Source organism: Apodemus sylvaticus, chromosome 4 (assembly GCF_947179515.1).
Source record: "Apodemus sylvaticus chromosome 4, mApoSyl1.1, whole genome shotgun sequence".
Classification (NCBI taxonomy): domain Eukaryota; kingdom Metazoa; phylum Chordata; class Mammalia; order Rodentia; family Muridae; genus Apodemus; species Apodemus sylvaticus.
In genome coordinates, this window is record NC_067475.1 from 130,669,141 (window position 1) to 130,687,651 (window position 18,511).

The window sequence follows — 18,511 nt, forward strand, 5'->3', positions numbered from 1 at the left end:
ACCTGCCTTTCCGGTTACTTCCTCCAACACATTCCCTCTCACCAACCAACAAGATTCAGCAAGCCCCATCCTGCCCCGCCCCTTTCTAAAGCAATTTTCTCCTCTTTCACAGCTATATCCACCCTCAAGGACCTTAGTCTCCCTCTCCCAGCGAGACCCTTTCTTTATAACACTGCTGGAGTGTCTTTTGTCTTTACTTGCTCCTTGTTATCTGGAGTAGACTGTCCTTGCTGACGCTGGACTCTGCCATTAGATAGAAATTGAGCCTTCCTTATCCTGGTATGTTTGGATCAGCTTCTCAGAGCAAGTGTTCAGTTACTTTCTGTAGTGTTTTTCTTTTCATTCAGAAACAGCTGGGTGCTGGGAGACACATTTAAATCCTGCTATTTTAGGCCACCTGACAGAACATATTCTTAGTTTAGCCATGCTCAAACAGGAACCCAACTCGTAGCACAGGCGAGTGTATATCATCTATCCCTGCCTTCCCATCTGTTCGGTTCAGTTGTGTTGAGTGCGGTGCGGCAAGGGAGCATGCCAGCTATTCGTCACTTATGCAAACGTGTCAGCTGCTTGGTCGCTTTTAGCAGATACCAGGTCCCAGACTCTTTGAACTGACTGGCAACCACTAAGTTGACTTCAGTTGACATTTTAAAGAAGAATTTAGAAGCCAGTGATAATGCGAGGGTGGGGGGGATGATCCATTTGCTCTTTATCCTGAAAACACAGAGGGCAAACACTTCCATAGAAACAGTAAGAGTGAATATAGGCATCTACCCTCTCCCCATCAGAGGCCAAAGCTTCCTGGTGAACCAACTCTTTCTGGACAGGTCTACCAGAAGTTCTAGTTGTCAACTATCTATGTGTATCCAAGACCAGGTGATAACCTCTTTGGCAGACAGATATCAGCATAGAAACCAAAATGGAAACAGTTGGGTCTAATCACATATTAGTAATGAAATGAATAGAAGAAACAATGGATCAGTATGCAAAATAAAAGAAAGTATAATCTACAAAAAAAGAAAAGAAAAGAAAACCTTAAGAGGTAAGAGGAGATGGTAAAGCCCATTCAAGGAAAACAATGATTTTACTGTGCTTTTAGGTCTGAACGCTGTGCCATTTGCTCTGTATAAGAACACTCTTTACATTTCTTCATGCATTTCTTGAATTTCTTATTATTGTTTTTGCATTTCTGACACTTAGGACTTCTTCTGTTTAGCTGTTATCATATTCACCATCTAGTAAAATTCTTAATTCACAGAGTGATTTTTTATGACATCATATTCACCATCTAGTACAATTCTTAATTCACAGAGTGATTTTTGTGACCTGTAGGGCATTGAAAATTTGACACAGAAGTAAAGACTGGTAGCTTAGCCTTATGCACTTCTGAGAGCTCCTCCCTTTCTCCCCTCCTGAGTTCTGATGCTCTAATCTTCATTCTGGACACACGGTTTGCGGCCAAGAACTGCAGCATCAGCGCCTTTGCCTGGAAGGCCTATTTATTCCCTGGAAGGTTCATCTATTCAGTGCAGAAATACTGACTGAACACTTAAAGCTACTAGATAACATTCTAGAAAGTGACAAACTAGACTCTGTGATGTCTTGGTTGATAAGATGGCTCATTTGGTAAAGGGGCTTGCTGCCAAGTCCTACAACTTGGTTCAATTCCCTGGAGTCACAGAGTAGTCTCCTTGTAAGTGACTCCTTGTAAGGTGTCTTCTGACTTGCACATATGCACCTTGGTACCTGCAAATCCCCACACAAGATAAATCAGTCAATCTAATAACAGTATAACAGTATAATTCTGGCTGCAGCAGAATTGTTTTCTGTATACTGCCTTGTTCTTAGGCCTGCCTCAGAATCATCAGGATTATACACATTGACTGTTTTCTTCCCTATCATCTTTTTATAGTTCTTAGTACAGAGGAAGTGCCCATTAAGTATCAGTTTGAATGCTCTCACAAGGGTTTCTAACCAGAAAGGAGACTCACAAGTTCTACAAATGACAAGTATTTTATTGTCTTGTCTATACATTCAGTAGTATCTTGTTTCTAACCCTTAAGTTGCAGGCAGGATAACCACGCTCTAGGAAGAGGTTGTTCACACCACACAAAACCTATATTCTGACCAGGGGAAGTGAGCATCAGATCCCTTAGGATTGTGTTAGAATTCTTCGGGCAAAGGTAACAGAAATCAGCTTAGACTAAAAGGAATATATTTGGGGACTACTAGGAACTCACATAATTCATAGGAACTGTGGAGAGTCTGTCCAGACTCAAGCTAAGTTCAAGTTATCTATAGATCCATAGAAAGGATGCACAGAAATAGCAGAAAGAATTTGTTTAGGGTGTCACTGCGCCATGAATGGGCACCCATTGTCTCTTTGTCTTGGCTACTTTGTTAGTCCCGTTGAGGTTAGCTGGGGTCATGGCTCTGTCCTTTAACTACCAGAGGATAGAAGACCTAATAATTAAATTTCTGAGGGAATCAGGGTGCTAGGAGGAACAACAAAAAGAACACCGGGAAGAAGCAAAACAGAGAAAGCCAACTCTATTGTTCTAGTGAAGTGAGGCTTCTCAAGAAAGGGTATTATATACCTGGAGACTAGGAGATAGCCTGCTACATCCTCACAGAAGCCAGGAAACCCACGGTTGCCTTGGAAACAAGGGACATTACTGCTCACAGCCCCATCATGAGCTTGGACCAGTCAGTTCTAGATGGAGTCAGTTAGGATGCAGGCTGGAAGGATGCTGAATTCATTATTCACAGTGGCTGTGGATCATGCCCCCAGGATCTGGAGGCCTCAGTCTTGGAAAGCAGCTCCTAGTGAACTTACCCTAACTGGGCCTGAGAAAAAGAGAGCTGTTGGAGAAGTAGCTGCTTTATCTCCAGCATGTTGTTTCCCACACAGTCTCTTTCAAAGGAAGGTATAGACTAAATGATGATATAAGATGGGCAGAAACACGAGGGAAGAGTTAATTCCCAAGCAAGGTGGGAGAATGACTTAGGGTGGCTGCAGGAACAGTGGTCCAGGACCATCTGATTTAAATAAAAGACGAAAGAGAAAGCCAACATTGAAAACATAACTAGCAAAGGTCAAGGTAAGATCATGTAGGATGGGTGTAAAACCAAGGACACACAGCTAAGAGATCTGACTCAAGCAGACACAGAGAGAAGCAGGTGCTGATGGTATGAGAATTGGGCTTATACTCAGTTGCCCATTGCAAGGCTGGCTTAGCCCGGTTTACAAAAAAAAAAAAAAAAAAAAAAAGAGCAGGCGTTTGCTTTTCCATCTGTTTGGCAGAGTATGACGAAGCACAAGGCCTATCTCTGTGGAGTAAGTACAGGTGGGGGAACACATGGAGACTAGGGGAGCTTTATTCAGACTGCTATCACAGGTCAGGTTCACTCTGTTGCCTAGTGATGGAACACTCAGTTCAGATGTTGCTAAGTGAGGGATTCCTGACCTCTGAGGCTATTTCCAGTGAGTTGTCCTGAGGCTTTCACTCCAAGCCCAATGTCAGGGAGTTTCACAGGATTCGGAGGAGAGAGGAAAATGTCACTGTCATGCTTTGAAATAATTTCTGCGTCAAGCCTTACTGTGTATGGGAATTGTCTTCCCTCAAGTTCCCAGATACTTCCTAGGAGAACAGAGGCTACAGTCTACCTTTGCAGATCCCAGCCCTTCCCTCAGGCCAGTAATGATCTTACAAATACCTCCTGTGAACCAACAGTGACACCCAAGAACCCTAATGGGAGAAGACGGGCAAGTGTGGGCAAGGCCCCTGGCTCTCCTGCCTGCAGCTATTTCTCAAGCAACCTGTTTCTCAGGGCGACTTCAAGAAAGAGCTCCTGGTCTCTGCTTGAAAAGGAAACCAGTCATTCAAGGGCAAATCATCAGCACTAAATGAAAAGCTCTGTGACTGTACTCCAAAAGCTTTATCACAAGGTGATGTGGGCTGGGGTAGGTGGAACCGTGGGCCCCTGTGTGGGTGGATGGACCTACTGAGACAAGTTTTAGATATTTTTAACTGAAGACAAAACTGTGAAATCTTGGTGAAAATTAAGCCACACAGAACTAGTGGGAATGTAAAATAAAGCTTATATCAACTAAGAGAGATATTATGATATAAATCATAAGGACACACTACAACCTACATCCGAAATGTCTCCTCTTTCCTATGCATACCCCTGTTCAAATCTTGAATAACAAATAGCATCTTCTAATATCTGAGAGAAGTCTTGGACATTGTTACCTGTGAAGCTGCGGTGTAGAATGTAGCTAAGTCCAATGCCCTCTACAAGGAAGCTTAGTAATGAAGCCTTGGAACTGATTCAGAATCGCCAGGGTAAAAAGCAATTGCCCGGTAAGAGGATGGAGAGGGCAGATATTGGTGCAGATTTTACATTCCGTCTTGTCACTTTCATCTTATCATTCACTTGGGCACTAAGCTGAGTATAGGACCTATCACTGCAGCACAGGTAGAGCTCATCCGGCTCAACCAGACATTTGTCCATGAGAATTTTGCCTCGGATCAGCGAATCCCAAAGCTATGGATGATCAGAGCCTCCTTAGCCAATGCTCAGTGTCTGCTGAGTTACTGTGCTGTGAAGGTCCTCCTTCCCACCTGACTCCTCTTCCTCAGGGGACAGGGTGACTCAGAATGATGTCTCACCGCAGGACAGGTCTTAATCCATCCGGAGTGATTTTTCAATCCCCATCTCAGCCCTTGAAATTCTATGTTCTTGCTTTTCTTGTGACTTTTCTCACAGCTTACCTTCCTTCAGGGCAGCCTCGGTGACTTTCCATTATTTGAAAGGCAGAGATTACGTTGTTTTCTTCTGCCTACCACTTGGAGCATAAGGTTGTTTTGCACATCAGAGACAGGACAGTATCCAACCACAAGGAGGGAATCCAGCCAGAGTACACAAGACACACAGACTTAAATATGATCATCTGAAAAAAAAATGGTGTGTTGACATATGTCTAACAGGTCAACTTCTTCCTTCCTTTCTTTCTTTCTTTCTTTCTTTCTTTCTTTCTTTCTTTCTTTCTTTCTTTCTTTCTTTCTTTCTTTCTCTTAAACGGTGTGTTGACATATGTCTAACAGGTCAACTCCTTCCTTCCTTCCTTCCTTCCTTCCTTCCTTCCTTCCTTCCTTCCTTCCTTTCTTTCTTTCTTTCTTTCTTTCTTTCTTTCTTTCTTTCTTTCTTTCTTTCTTTCTTTCTTTCTTTCTTTCTTTCTTTCTCTTTTTCTTTCTTGTGTAACAGCTCTGGCTATCCTGAAACTTAGTTTGTAGACCAGGCTGACCTTGAACTCACAGATCCTCCTGCCTCTACCTCCCAAGTCCTGGGATTAAAGGCATGTGCCACCACACTTGGCTACCCAGTTTTTTTTCTTTTCTTCTTCTTCTTCTTCTTCTTCTTCTTCTTCTTCTTCTTCTTCTTCTTCTTCTTCTTCTTCTTCTTCTTCTTCTTCTTCTTCTTCTTTAAATTGGTGGTTTTGTTTTATTTTCTTCTTAAGACAAGTTCTTACACTCTACCCCAAACTAGACTGGAAGTCACTGTGTATTCCAGGCTTGCCTCAAACTTGTAGCAATCCTCCTGCCTCAGCCTTCTGAACACTGGAAATATATCTCACTATGGCAAGAGTTCTAGCTCTATGAGAAGAAAATGGCCTGAGAAATCAAGAATCTGCTTGGTTGTGGTCCCTTTACTTGCAGAAGTGATTCTGAGACCCAATAGATTTCTAATCCCAACAGATTCCTAACCCCAGTTCTCTTGCATATATATATATATATATATATATATATATATATATATATATATCCATCTTATATCAACCCCCATATATTATATATAATATATATACATATTAATATTATCATGTGCTTCCAATCCAAGAAATTGATAATGAAGACCACCTCTATGAAAGGTTACAGACTTAATTTGTATGCCACAAATTCTTTTTTTTTTTTTTTTTTTTTTTTTTTTTTTTTTTTTTTTTTTGGTTTTTTGGATTTGGTTTTTTCGAGACAGGGTTTCTCTGTGTAGCCCTGGCTGTCCTGAAACTCACTCTGTAGACCAGGCTGGCCTCGAACTCAGAAATCCGCCTGCCTCTGCCTCCCAGAGTGCTGGGATTACAGGCGTGCGCCACCAACGCCCGGCCTGTATGCCACAAATTCTTATTCTCCCACCAATTTCATATCACACCAACAGAATCATATAGCTCCCCACTATACATATAAAGCGGTGGTTCCTCACCCCAAATTGCCTGTCTGTGCTGGTTGGGCTCCTGTGTTCCCCACATACAATCACTGGTAACTACAATAGGAGAATCTAGAAACCATGAAGCATCACAACTGCAGTTTATAAGGATACATTGTGATGAAGGCCCAGTTCACTTTATGTTGAAATGCTGGCATTGCTAGAATAATCAAGGTGCCCCTCCACTACCCTGGGCATAAGACATAATAATGGAACACCAAGGGAACATGGGCACGGTGCTTGGTGAGCTAGATGGGAAAGTAATTCATAGGCTCAACCAGAAGGTTTACAAGAGCCTCTTGGGGGAAGGGCATTAGGTGCCACCTCAAAGGAAGTGACCAAAGGAACCTGATGACAACATTGGACAGCTTTTTCATTTGGACAGTCTCTCCAGGGACCAGCCCGTCTCAGGAGCTTACGCCTCAGAGGCTGCTTCGCTGCCATGCAGAGACACCGGGGTCTTTTGAAAGACTGTTTTCTAGGAAAATGTAATTTACTCTTACCAAGCCAAGGATGGAATGGCTTCATTTGATTGGTGTGGTGGGGGGTGGGAGGGTGGGGTGTAAGTGTGGTTGTGTTGGAGGCACTGGCAATAAAACGTAGGACTTCACATGGACCAGGCAAACCTTCCGCCCAGGAGCTGTGCCTCCAAATAAATGGAACTTTGAAAAATCTGAACATTTTCTTCCTGCAGAAGACAAGACATTTCAACGTAACAGAACAATATGCAGCCTGAAAGGGTTTTGGTTTGATTTGATTTAAGGGATGAAAAATAAGATATGAGTGTGGACATTTTATGAAGCCTTTGCATAAGAAAGATAACAAAACACCTGCAGCCAGACTTCCGCTGACACTAACCTAGAGGCTGAAGGAGGAAGGGGGTTGGGAGCTGAGCTGGCAAAGATGGACATCAGCTTTCTCAGCTGACACCTTTTTACATATTTGCCTTCTGAATTGACTTCCAGTTTAAAAAGCAATGCGAAGCAGATGAAGGATTCTTTGGACTTGTGTCGGTGCCCCATCTGTTTAAGGATTATTGGCTGGCCGACCGACCTCTTCATCTGACTCTGATTTGTAAATTGGCTCATCTGCCTCCTGGACCATCAGCCAGAAGTGGTTCTTCTGCGAGGCAGGACCCTGTGCTGAGTCACAATGGCGAACCTAAGTCAGCTTAGGGTGGGAAAGGCCATCCTGTCCCAGCTGCAGACCTTGGCAAGTATAAACTCTTTCAGTCAGAATGAACTTTAAATCTAGTTCGAGCTGATTTTGTTTCATGTGACCTCTGGCAAATGATTTAGCTTCTCTTGCTCCCTTTTTGCAAAATGAAGATCAGACTTGGGCTAGAAAGTTCTGAACCACAGGAGTTGAATATATCAGACACCTGCTGTGGCCCTAAACATGTTTCTGGTGTTTTCTTTTATGTTACCTCATTTTCTGCATCATTTCCTGCCTTAGCCAAAAGCATTTTAGTTAATAGACCCAAAGTATAAACAGTGTCTTAGATTAGTAGCTAGTTTTATGTCAACTTGACACAATCTATAGCAGTGACTCTCAACCTCTTGGCCATGAACCTTTGTGCAGAAAACGACCCTTTCACAGGGGTTGAATATCAGTTATCCTGCATATCAGATTCTTATATTATGATTTATAACAGTGGCAAAATTACAGTAATGAAGTAGCAGTGGGATAATTTCATGGTTGGGAGTCATCACAATATAAGAAACTATATCCAATGGTCACAGAATTAGGAAAGTTGAAAACCACTGAGCTACAATCATCAGACAGGAGGGAGCCTCAGTTGAGAAAAGGCCTCCATAAGATCCTGTGTTGTAGATTATTTGATGACACTGTAAACCCCCAAAATTGTAGCCCTAAACATGTTTCTGATGTTTTCTTTTATGTCACCTCATTTCCTGCATTTCCTGTTTCTAACTGTGGTGTGGCTTAACCCTTAGCATACTCCTTTAATACTCTGGCTGGAGTTCAGACCGACTCTTAGTATACACCTTTAATCCCAAACAATAAAGGTAAGGTTAGTTTGTATAAGGAAGCACCCATGTTTGAAAGTGGTATCTAATTGAGTGGCAGACAAAGTGACAAATCAGAGAAAGATTGGACAGAGTACAATATACCCAACTTTCACAAGAAAAGAGAGGAAGGGGATGCTATTTAACAGGCAATGCAAAGAGAGGAAGGAGATAGTTCCACCCAGACAGTTATAGAGAGGCGGGTTGCAGAGAGAGAACAAGCTAGACTCAGGGGAAGACAGAATGACTTACAGAATGAGAAGGAGGCAGAAGATTACAACATATTGTCAAAGTTAGTATTAGTCCAAGCAGAGCAATTCAGTCAGAAAAAGCTGAGAGAGCGTAGATTGAATCAGCCAGCTTGGAGAAGAGTTTGAGCCAGAACAGCTGAGTTGTACCATCCAGCTAGAGATCAGAAAGAACTAGGAAAAGGTGAGCTTATTCAGCAGTAAGTCTCAGAGACTAAACACATTTGAGGCCTAGATAAGATTGTACAAGGCTATAAGCTTTAAGGGCTAGGCCTAGGTTAGCAGATTGAGGCAGTAAGCCTCAGAGAGGACAACTACTTCAGGAGAATAAAAGTTACATTTATAGTCCTGCTACAGTCAAGCCTGTAGTGCATTTTCTTAATTAGTGATTGCTGGAAGAGGGCTTAGCCAATTGTGGGTAGTGCCATCCCAGGGCTGGTGGTCCTGGGTTCTATATAAAAGCAGACTTAGCAAGCTATGGTGAGCAAGCCAGGAGGCAGCACCCCTTCATAGTCTCTATATTATCTTCTGTCCCCAGGTTCCTGCCCTCCTTGAGTTCCTGCCTCCACTGCTTTTGATGATGAGCTGTTGTATGGAACTGAGAGCGAATAAACCCTTTCTTCCTCAATTTGCTTTTGGTCATGGTGTTTCATGGCAGCAGTAACCCTACCTAAGACAACTACTCATACTTTCTGCTCCAGTCGTTCTGATTTACTCTTCAGTCACACCAGGTTTTCTGTGGCCTTCCTGATGTGATGGTTTTACCCACAGCAGACAGCTAGATCCAGGTATCCAAATGGAGCACTCAACCTTTATTAAAACACAAATCACTGTTTCACATTTGTGGTGGTTTGGAAAGCAATTGTCCTCATAGGGTCATATGTGCTTGGTATATGTATGCAAGTAGTGGCACCATGCGACAGGGATTAGGACATTCGGCCTTGTTGTGATAAATGTGTTATGGAGGTTATGCTTTGGGGTTTCAAATGCTCAAGCCAGGCTCAATGTCTCTCTCTTCCTGCTGCCTGCCAATCTAGATGTAGCACTCTTGAGTCCTTCTTCAGCTCCCTATCTATATCCATTTTACCGTGCTTCCTGCCATACTGATAATAGTCTAAACCTCTGAACTGTGGGGCGGTTCCAATAAAATGTTTTCCTTTCTAATAGTTACTGTGGTCATGGTGTCTCTTCACAGCAATAGAACCTTGACTAAGGCAACAGACTTCATGGAAGAAGGTAATTCTAGGCAAATGCTAAAGTTTTTCCTTTGCTAACCAGGATTGCATTTAGGATCTATTATCAAATGATGTGTGATTTAGAAATTAGAGGGAGAAGAGAATTCTATGCTAAAGCCTGTCATGATGGTTATCTTTCTTAGGGTTATTCTTGCTATGATGAAACACCATGACCAAAATCAAGTTGGAGAGGAAAGGGTTTATTTGTCTTATATTTTCACACTGTAGTCTATCACTGAAAGAAGTCAGGACATAAACTCCAATATGGAAGGATCCTGGAGGCCCTGGAAAGGTGCTTCTTACTTGCCTGGTCATCATGGCCTGGCTAGCCTGCTTTTTTTTTATAGAACCTAGGACCACTAGCTCAGGAATGGTATCGCCCACATGGGATGCTCTCCCCCATCAATTACCAATCATTTAACAAACTGCCCTAAAGGCTTGTCTAAAGCCTGATCTTATGGAAGCATTTTCTCAATTGGGGCTCCCTCCTATTTGATGACTCTACCTTGCGGCAAGTTGACATAAAGCTAGTCAGTATGTTAGAGATAAAGACAAAGTGGGTGGAAAAAGGAATGGGATAAAAGCAGATTAAAAGCTACACTAACTTTGGCCTTAAGCTTTCTCTTACTGAGTTAAAGAACTCTGCTTGGGTAAATGAAGCCATGAGTAACCCTGGGGTGGTAAGTTGGGAGCTCTCGCAAGTGGATCACTCAAGCTTGGAAAGCTAAAGCATGAACTGTTAAAGAAAAAGAATGGGTGTCTGTCTGCTGTATGGGTGTCTGCTGTATGGTTCAGTGGTGTCAGTTGTATGATTCAGTGGTGGAGCAATAGCTTAAAGTGTGTGATGCCCTGGCTCTGTCCCTAGGAGAACCCTTGTTAGGAGCATAAAATGTTCTCGTGATAGTGTTTCAGGAAGTGTCAAGGCTCACAACTCTTAAAGTGGGAGGGCATTGGGTTATCCTCAGAGTATGTCAACACTGTAGGGCTGACAGCCAAGCAGTAGTGGCCTGGGTCTTTAGGGTGATGGGTAAGAAGAGAGTAAGATGACCAAGCAAGAAAACTAGAGTGAATTAATATGTCTTGCTGCAAGGCAGGGCAGTATGACCAGGTATGAGGAGTGTGGTGAGGTAGAAACTTCTAGTTTCTTTGGAAAGTTATGTCAAATGATGTGTCACTGGGGCCCACAGGTAAAAGGATGCCTTACTAAGCAAACATGTGAGAGAATGTTTTTCTGAAGCATACACAAGTAAAAGGATGTTTTACTGGAGCAGACACAGGAAAGAATGTTTTCCTGAAGTAGACACAGGTGAAGGGATGCTTGGATATAGCAAATACATGAAAGGACTGAGGATGAAGGAATGTAGATATGACCCTCAGACAGTAGGAGACGAGCACTGAGCACTGGTTTGGTTTTCTCCACCTTGCTATTCTTCACTAACAGCACACATGTATTGCTTCACCTTACATAATGTTGGTTGTTGAGCTCAACTTGTGATAACTCAGGCATTGAGAGAAACTCACCAAAAGAACTGCTCATGAGGTTCTTGAGGCAGCTTGTGGCTTCCAAGGCTTTGCCTAAGGTCAGTTGGTGTTCACGCCTGGTGTCTGCTTGCTGAAAGGACTGGACTGTAGCTTCTGGTTCCTGCCTGGTGTCTGTCTGCCTAGAGGATTGGTCTGCAGCTGCTGAATCATATTCGGTGTTTGGTACAGGACTGAACTGCTGCCCAAGAAGATCAAGCTTGCCCCCAAAGAACTATTGCTCAACAGGTCCACTGTGCCCATATCCTAGTAATTTTTCTCTTCTGCTACCTCTGCTGGGTGGCGGGCTAGAGGAGAAGTTGAACCCTTATTAAAAAAGAAGTAGGTAGCGAAAAGTTTATGCTCACAGTGCAGTTTACATTTGGTTAGGTGACATTCATTAGATCTCATGTTTAGATTTCAGGGTAGGAGATTGTCTCTGTAGTACCTTGGATCTGAAGTACTCCCTACCCTCACCCCAAGGCTCTATGAAAGAGGCTCATTCCTTTGCTTAGCACTGTGAGAAGGTTGGTGGCAGCATAAAGAGGCAGAGGCCCTGAGGGCTGCTTCCTGTCATTGAGGGTACACTCTTGGAGGGATTCGGGGGAGTTTCTCCTAAACTTCCCAATTGTAGTGAGGTAGCAGCTTTGGGTTGCCTGTGCTCCCCATCATGACACCCTGCCTCTTCTCTAGCCCAAGAGCAGAAAAGCTGACCACTGACCATTCTAGTAGTTTTTCTATTGTTGTGATAAAACTCTAGGACTTAAGAAAGAAGCGCTTAATTTGCCTTCCAGTTTCAGAGTGTTAGAGTCCATGTGGCAGAATGAAGAAATAGCTATAAGCTCACACCTTGATCCACAGCCACAAGACAGAGCAATGGGCATATTGTCTTTTAACACCTCAAAGCCCACCCCTAGTGACTCACCTCCTCCAACAAGGCCACACCTCCTAATCTTTCTTAAAGCATTCAAATCTATGAACTTATGGGGACTATTTTCTTTCAAACACTACACCTGTCCAAAGAAACCTCTGAAAACAAGCCGGAGAGATGGGCTGCAACTTCACCACCTGGACACTTGTTAACTGTGAGAAAGCCTACTAAGGGACCACTGCCAGGAAGCAAGATCATCCCTAGGAAAAAGAGGAAAGTGGGGTTATCTCAAGCCATGCTGAGGAAATGGGTGGGAAAAGTAGCTCTTTAAGGAGATATAATATGCCCCCACATCCTCTCCCCCTCCAGAATTCCCACTTCCTAGTGTAGTTCCTACAAGCCACTAGGAGGTTCTCTTACTTTTCTGGATCCTGACTATGATGTAACTTCCTTTTTTTTCTTTTCTTGCTGACCAGAGCAGATGGATGCCTTCTCTGATACTTTGGTTTCCTTACTTGCTTTAAAACTCCTGCTCCCTGCTCCCTGCCTAATCTCCATGGAAGTTTAACTCAGAAATCATGGTGTTTTCCTTGTCTCTTCATTCTTGTCCTTTGGGCGGTAACTGAGATTTACAGCTTGTCTGCCCTGGGGTTTTTCTTTGAAACTCCTCCAACTTCTGTTTGAGTTTTTCCTTGAGTTATTTTACTAATGAAACTACAAACCCTAAGAGAGGACCCTGAATTATCTTGTGTCAACTGGCAATCAGGAAGGGACTCCCCAGAATTTTTCAGTAATCCCAACTAAAGCTTAGAACTGTATTGGCCAACCATCACACAGCCCCATCATCGTCCTTAAAAAACAAACTCGGTGTAAAATAGAGGGACCAGGTTCTGTTTCCTCTCGAAAGGAACTGCCTGAGCACATTGTGTAAGCATTGGGAAGCACGTGCAAATTCTGTTAACCTTATCAGGGACGTGTCTGCCCTGCTGAAGAATGTTTAAGATCAGAGGGCAGAAGGGTGTGGCAGACTGAGACTGGTGTTTCTTGCTCTGTGCACTTTGTAAATGAAGCCTACTTGGTGTTATCTTCTGACTCTCAGGCTCACAGACTTCCATCAGCCTTCCATGTAGATATACATGTCAACTCTTTAGAACTGTTTGGAAGAAAACCATAGTGTCCAGTTTTTATAGCAAAGAACTGCGATTAGCCGCTTCACTGATCATAATACATTTTAGTATTATTCTCTATAGGGGAAAGGGCTCTTAAGACAGAGAGGTGGTATGTGGGAATGGGGAGGAGGTACCAATCCGGAGCTGGCACCCCAGGGCTGCAGGCTCGGGGGAAGTTAACCCCCACAGTGGTGTGGAGCATTGAGCCATCTGTTTTTCCAGCTCATTTCCCTTCGCTCTCAGTCGAAGCACACTCTGGAAGGAGCTGCGCACTGCTTGCTGAGCAGTTTAGAATCTAAACTAATGACAACAGGATTAAACTCATTCTGCCGCGCTGTGGGTTTCCATCCTAAGGGTGCCCTGGATTTGAAGAAGGGGAACATTGGCTCAGGAGCTGGGAAAATGAGAACAGCAGGCAGAAGGCAGGGGTGGGAGGCCTTTGAGAGCTCCGTCTGCAAGAAATGGCTCTTCTTAGGATGTGGCCTGAGGTCGAACCAGACCCAGGCTGCATTGCCAAGGCACCCAGGCATTCAGGTGCTGCCAACCTGTCAAGGTGACCAGAAAGTCCTTCCCTGGAGAGTCATGAGTTCTGGCAATGTAGTAATCTTGCTACTTTTCTACCCATTTCCCTTTTTGCAGAGGAGAAATCTCTTGCCTGCACTTGCGTTAGCCTAGGAGCCAGAGACAGAAGGTAATTAGGAAGAGCTGTGTCCCAGGTGTCATGCTGAGGGTGTGCTATGTAACCCTTATGCATTTTACCTGTACAGAACACCATCAAAGGGGGATTCATTCTATAAACAGTCACCAAACCCCAACACTTTTATGGATGACAAGAAGAACATACCAAAACGAGCATGCCATGGCTTTGTAAGCCCCGTCAGAGCCTTACAAATACAGAGGCAGATGCTAGCAGCCAACCACTGGACTGGGCATGGGGTCCCCAATGGAGGAGCTGGAGGGTGGTCCAGAGGAGCTGAAGGGGTTTACAGCCCCATGGGAAGAACAATGATTTCAGCCACCCAGACACCCCAAGACTCCCAGGAACAGAACCATCAACCAAGGGGCACACATGGTTCCAGCCAAAAATGTTGCAGGGGAAGGCCTTGTTGGGCATCAGTGGGAGGAATGGTTCTTGGTCAGGTAAAGGTTCAACAGAGGCCCCAACAAAGGGAAACCGAGGGTGTGTGTGGGGGGAGTGTGTTGGGTGGAGGGGCATATACCTGGAGGCAGGGGGAAGGAGGAGGGGAAGTGGTTAGGGGGTCTTAGGGGACAGGGGATATCGGGAAAGGTTTTACCATTGGCAATGTAAATGAAGACAATATTCAATTTAAAAAAAAAAGAAAGAAAGAAAGGGACTGGTAGTAATTAATAGTCTAGAGCAGACTAGGGAAACTGTCTTGAAGTACTGAATTAGTTTTTTCATTGCAGATAAAGTAGGTAAAAACCCGAGGCCAGGTTCTATCTATACTTGTCATCTTGAAGCTTATGCTGAAGGGCAGACAGAACAAAGCCATGGCAGGGTTAGCCCATGGTCCTGCCAAGGCCTGGTTTCCATCACTGATGCTATATCAACCTGACATGGTGCTGATCCCTCTAGTCTCAGTACTGGAGAGATGAAGCCCGAAGGACCCCCTATTCCCTAGCTTCATAGAGAATTTAAGGCCAGCCTTGGCTACATGAAGCCCTACTTCAAGAAGCAGTCTAGTAAAATGTGAGGGGAAAAAAACCAAAGTTAAGTAATATTCTGCCTGAATACACTGTTAAATTTGTCTTCAATAGTTTTGTTACAGCAAGAGACAAGTGAGATAGCTCCCTGAAAGAGGCACTTGGTGTCAGGCCTGATGGCCTGAGTTTTTGCAGAGGAAAAACTCAGTCCCAGAGGCCCATATGGCAGAAGGTCCCCTGACATACACACTCACACACACACACACACACACACACACTTACACGTGTGTGGGGGGCACAGGCACACACAATAAATAAATGTAATCAAAATTTTAAAGCCTCATTACACTTATTTTTAAGAGTTTAAGAATGGTACTTCTCAAGAATGTTTTTTTAAAGAATAAATTTACTTAATCTTGCTGGGAAAGACTATGGGAAGAACCATTTCAAGACAGAAATAAGTCAGTGGATCAAACATTTCCCATAAGTGTCAAGGGCTCAGTGAAGATGGCCTTTACTAGACCTTCCTGTCTACTAGTACTACTTTACAGGCAGACATCTAGAAGTCAGAAAAGCTTATAGAGGGTTCTTGGCAATTTCAAAGTTTGAGAGAGTAGCCTGACTTTGCTGATTCAGAAATAAGTCCCACCTTGATAGAACTAAGAACTTGTTCTGAGCCAAACATGAGTGGCCACAGCCAGGAATACAGATTCAGGTCATCTCAATGTCATATTGCAAGGTTAGGAGAGGTCCTGAATCTTAGGGTCACAGAACAGAAGAAAGCCATAAATCACAGGCAATACCAAAAAAATGTTAAAACTCTACTATGTCTCAGATGCTGGCTCAAAACATTCTTAGCTTTGGGACTAGTGTATGCAGGTGCGTTGCTATGTGATTGGCGATGTGTTCCACAGGTTTTGACACATAGTTAAGGATGCGAAGTGGCTCCGAATTGGGCAGCAAATGAATACTGAGAGGATAAAGACTGCCCCAGGTTATTACTTGTCTCTGGGTTGGCAACAGTCCAGCTTTCTGGGATCACCAAGTTTAAAGTCAATCTTTAGCACAGCTATGACCTTTCTGAGTGACAGTTCAATGTCCCATGGTTTGCAAACATAGAAGAGAGGTTGCCACAGACAATTGCTTAGCTTTGAATATATAGAAGAAAATATAATGGTAATGTGGGAATACATTTATTCCCTTTAGAATGTAATCCAGGTACTGTTTTGATTAGCAACTGACACAAGTTTCTAGAACACGTAACCCCCAAGGAAAATTACAATGATGTATCCCAGTCAAGAACAAAGGAGAGAAAGGTGGGTTTTTTTTTTTTTTTTAGAACCACGCAGCCTTGATTTTAATCCCCACACATGTTTCTCTAAGGTGAACACACTGAAGGCTATGACGAGGGAAGTCTGTGGTCCTCCAGGACTCTGAAGGAAGGCTGAGCTCAGGGCACGTGCGTCTCTAGAGATCAGAAGATCCAGCTGCTGGCAAATAAGCAGGTTTTAAGAATTCACAGGGCAGGAGGCTGGGACCGGCTGCTTCAGGATTTCTTGCTCTTGCTGAGAAGTCAGAACGTGCTTTCTTACAGAGCTCTGCTGTGAAAGGCGTACTCTGAGGTGTAAGGTAGCCATCGATCAGTTCACGAGTAGAGCTGGCGCTTGCATTTTTCTGTGTTTTGGATTATCATCATCCTCACGAGCAAACCACACAAAGGATCCTCAGAATATGCACAGAGTACAGAGAATATTTGAAACGTGTCCTTAAAGGCAGGTTGCAAAAAGCTTTGTGAAACGAGCCCCTGAAGTTCCCAGATAAAGAAGAGCTGCAGCCTCCACACTACAACTCACCCTTCACACCATTCAGCCACAGCCTGGACAGCTGCTGTTCTGTCTTGCCACCCTGCCACCCACATGTGTGAGATCTCGGTTACAGGGATGAAACCACTGTGGTCCTGGTCACCATGGTGACCACACCACTCCCCTACTGCTGAAACCTCCCTGAGGAGGCTGTGAAGATACCTTCCCAACTTGATCATTAAAGCTTGGTGCCCTGGGCTTCTAAGAATTGAACTTACTTTTGATGAATAATTTAATTAGGATCAATTCTGCAGGGCCTGGGAGAAGATGAAAACCCCTTTCCTACTAAGCCCAGTAGACTTCCTCTCTGGATCTTTGGACCAAGAGGTGGTATATCCTGCATACGCTCTCCTTAGCAAACTATGGGTACAGATTGGGAATGAGAACTGATAAAGTAGATGTCTTGGTTACAAATGCCTCTTTTGCATACTGGGGTCTGAACCCAAGACATCGTGCCAGCTAGGTAAGTGTTCTTTCACTGAGCTGAAGCCCTTCAGAGGGCTTCTGAAAAGAAAGACTATTAAGTCTTCTAAGAACTTAAAGAAATTACCCAGAGGGCAATGCCCCTGCAGAAAAAAATTGATGGATTTAGTTTCCATGGTTTCTGTAAAATCTCATCCTATAGACTTATTAACTAGTCAGAAAAAAGTGAGGGCCTAATCAGGGCAGATCTTGGATCTCATCTTAAAAAGGTAGAAGGCTGGGGTGATGGCTCAGTGGGGAAGGTGTTTGCTGTACAAACAAGAGGCTCTGGGTTCAGATCCTCAGCAACGATGTTAAAAGCTGGGTGTGGTGATGTCCATCTACATCTGTAGAACTGGGAGGCTCTATGAAATGCCAAGTTCTGGAGATTAACCTGACGGCAATGTGAATCTAGTTAGACTGGACTTATTTCAACTAAAAACTAACAGTAAACTGCTCATTCAGAAAGAAAAAGAGTTAATTATGACAGGGTTTTTGGAAAATGAAGAAAATGTATTTTAATTAGAGTTTAAATAAATCATAATTGATTATGCTTCCAGATATATCAAATAGGCTGGGCCTTACAATTAGAGAGCTAATTAAGTTGAAAATTCAGTTTTATTCACCCTCTCTGGCTTGTTGAGCTATTCCTGAACTCTTGAGACACCCAAGGGTTTTCTTGCCGCTAGGCAGCACCTGAAGAAAATCTTCAAGTACATGCAAGAACAATTGTATGTCTATGCAGGAATGCACAGAATGGTTTGCTGGGAAAGCGATGGCTATCTGCTTGAAGAATTGGATCATTTTTCTTGATTTTGATATATTTCTATTATATGTAAGTGATGCAATTCTTACCAAATGTAGGGTGAGAAAACATGAGATTTGAAGAGTGGGGGAAGGTCAGGTTGGCCTTTGGAGGCCCAGAGCAGAGAGCCAGTTTGCTACAAGCTCACCAGGTAGCCTGCCACACCCACAACACCAAAGGCAGTCCGTGGTTTTGTTGTTGTTGTTGTTGTTAATGTTTTGTGACAAAATAATACAGTAAACTTCCTTGAATTCCAGCGTCTTCAAGCATAGACAGTTGGTACCTTTTCTTGATGTTCTCACCACGGGCACATCATCAATCACAAGAATGAAACTCTTCTGGGCATCTCATTTAAAAGACAGGATTTTTTTCTTTTTGAAAG